This window comes from Lactuca virosa, chromosome 7, assembly GCF_052849685.1.
Source record: "Lactuca virosa cultivar CGN04683 chromosome 7, Lactuca_virosa_CGN04683_v6, whole genome shotgun sequence".
Lineage (NCBI taxonomy): Eukaryota > Viridiplantae > Streptophyta > Magnoliopsida > Asterales > Asteraceae > Lactuca > Lactuca virosa.
The window spans coordinates 196,425,619-196,428,860 of NC_136432.1; positions in this window are offsets into that span (position 1 = coordinate 196,425,619).

The following is a 3,242-nucleotide window of genomic DNA, read 5'->3' on the forward strand; positions in this document are numbered from 1 at the left end:
GGAATACTAGGCAACATCTATTGTATGCACTGGTCTTGGGCATTGTGCCCTAATGCATGACGACGTCAATACATGTGAGACGATCATAAAGAGCCGACGATTGTTCTAGAAGCAATTGCATCACATGATCTTTTGGATATGGCATGCATTCTTTGGTCCAACTGGTGCAAACAACGACATCAATGTTCTCAATCAGTCGCCGGTATTCAACGACATCTACCTTGGAAAGTCGCATGATGTACCGTTTGAAGCAAAATGGGTAGCATATAAGCGCAATCACTATCTTACTGATGAGATATATCCTACCTTATCTGTTTTTGTGAAATCTTTTACATGTCTGAACGATGAAAAAAGGAAAATAGAAAAGTACATGATCGCGACATTCATCACTCCCTTCGTGCGGATTTGGTTGAGCACATTTACAGGGCTCACATACAGCCTAAGGTAGAGTATTGGCATGATGATTTTTTTGACGAATCAGATGAAGATTTAGATATGTTTGTCGAAGACTCGAGCGAGGATTCGAACGGACGAGGACGGCGATTCGGAGTTACGTAGTTTTTTAATGATGATTTATTATTTTTATTATGTAATTTTTAATTATGTTTTCTAGGTTTTATTATGTAATTTTTATTTTTAAGTAATGAAATATATCTATTTTAATTAATTTTTGTGATTATTAATCATTTTTAATTAACTTTATTTATTTTTTGAATTATAAACATTATAATTATATTGTTTTTATTTTTTAAAAATAAAAGTAAAAGATAGTTAAAGGTGACCATTAATGTCTTTTGGTGAGTGAAAGGCGAGTCAGTGAAAAACTCACGTGACACTAAAAAAGTAAGTGGTGGAGTGTAAGTGCATCAAGTCTCATTCGAGGAGACAAGGATGAAGGCTATGATTATATTATAAAAGATGTAGTGAATGCTTATAGAAGAAAAAGAGATATTATAGACCTCGAAGTCACTAAAAGTTTTTATTTTTTATTTTTTTATAGGGCATATAAAGAACACTAAAATCCGACTATTAACGAAGAAGTTATGACTCGTTGAAGTTTCGCAATTAAACCGGCTCTGCTCCGCGTATCGTAAAAAGTAATTTTTTGACGTAATACTTTTTAGCCTTATCGATCTAAACGAAAGTCGTAGTAGACGTTAAACCGAGAGCGTGCATATAGAGAACGTCCAAATCTAACTTCGTTATAGGAAATTATGATTTTTCAAAGATTCAGCGTAGCACTATACAGCCCGGAAATCGAATTTTAGATCGATCGAATATTAGCCGACACAACCTAGACGAGAATTAAAGATCTCATTAATAGGAGTTCAACGATATAAAAACAGTCGAAAACGGACATCTGAGGACAAAGTTATGCTTTTTAACGGTCTTTAACTGTCTAAGTCTGTTCAAATACAACTTTTAAAAATAAAGTCAAAATTAGCCGACGGAGTCTAAACAAAAGTTGTAGATCTCGTCGATACCTACACGCGGGTATAAAGAACATCAAAAACGGAACACGATGTGAAAGTTACGGATTTTAGAAGATAATTAATTTTCGGATTAACCAGCGAGTGACACGTGGCAAGATCTACGCCACAACTTCTTCCCCACAGCTTGGAACGAGATCGCGACACCTGGATGGAGCATGCCCATCATAGCTCGAAGTACGTCCAACGTTCTGAGTACGCCCAGCGTACTGGTCTAGCATGCCCTGCGTACGTACTTCCTCCAACCTATAAATAGAGCTCGTTTTTCACTCAAAATCTCACACCTTCTCAACCAATTCTCTCCCAAAACCCCCAAAGCCTCTAAGATTTTATCTAGCACCTCCTAGGTGTTAGTAGCGAATCCTGGAGTGCCGGAAAGCCCCAAGAAGAAGAGCTTTCGGCTAAGAATTTCTACCCGCGCAGAGCCCGATTTCTCACTAAACCACATGTAAGTTGAGTTATGCTTACCGTACTTTAAGCATAACTTATGTTTAAGTTCATTATCGTTATTATGAACCTATAAAAAGGATTTATCAGTGATTCAAAGTCGTTATATTGATTGATCTACTTACTGGAGAGGTGTCTAGAATGGTCACGTTGGCTTGGTTGTTGGATTTCAGAAAGGCTATACGCCGAAATGGTCCTGCCTCCCAACTGTCCTGCCTGGCTGATCCTTACTTGATAGATCTTGAAGTAGACTTTGAGTTAATGATGAATCTAGACTAATAATTAGTCACAATAAATATTAGACTAAAACTTAGTGATAATGATACTAGGTTTCGTCAAAGGAAAAGACAATTGCTAGAAGCGAAACACTGCCCGAATTTCAAGTCATCACTTTAACATGTGAGTGCATAATCTCTTTCATGAACAAGATTTTAATACAAGTATTCATTAAAGAATTAAATATAAGTTTTATGTGTGAGATATTTGATATTGCCTGAAATACGTGTTAAGAGCATATATGATAATATATGCTGATTTAGGATACAAAATAAACCTAAATTAATTACGATGAATATCGACTAGTATCTTCTTATGAGTACGGGTGAGATATACACGGAGGGTAGAACTTTAAAATTTGTCATTGATCCGAGAGCATGGATTAGACATAGTCATTCGTCCCTAGTCCGAGAGTATGGAGTGCGCTTAGTCATTTGTCATTGATCCGAGAGCATGGATTAGACATACCTGATCCGAGAGTATGGATTAGGTAAAGCCGTTCATTTTAGATCCGAGAGTATGGATCGTGTCGTTGTGAGGATCGACGGGGTGGGGTAAAATTGCTTATATGAGGTGAAATTGTATATTGCGAGTTCTAATATATATATATATGTGTGTGTGTGTGTGTGTGTGTGTGTTATAACATTGTGGGATTGAAATCCCTATGCACTCACCAGGTTTCCCAACCTGACTCACTCAGTTTATTGTATCACAGGTAGCGATGTTAAAGATACATTCTGCTGTGAGATTCAAGGAATATTAAGTCACTAGTTTAAGTTACTGTAAGGCTTGTAATATTTCGTTATGCTTATGTTTTTGTATTGACGATGACATCCCAATGTCTTAATATAAATAAAATACATTTCTTTGGAAATGTTTTGATAATATCATTATCTTGTTTTCTGGGAACAAATTCCGCAATATTATTCTTCAAAAATGATACTCTGAATTTTAAATAAACATAAACAAATTGGTCTTTTCTGGCATCGAAATTGAAGATGTCACATAGTAGTTGGTACGCCAGAGTAT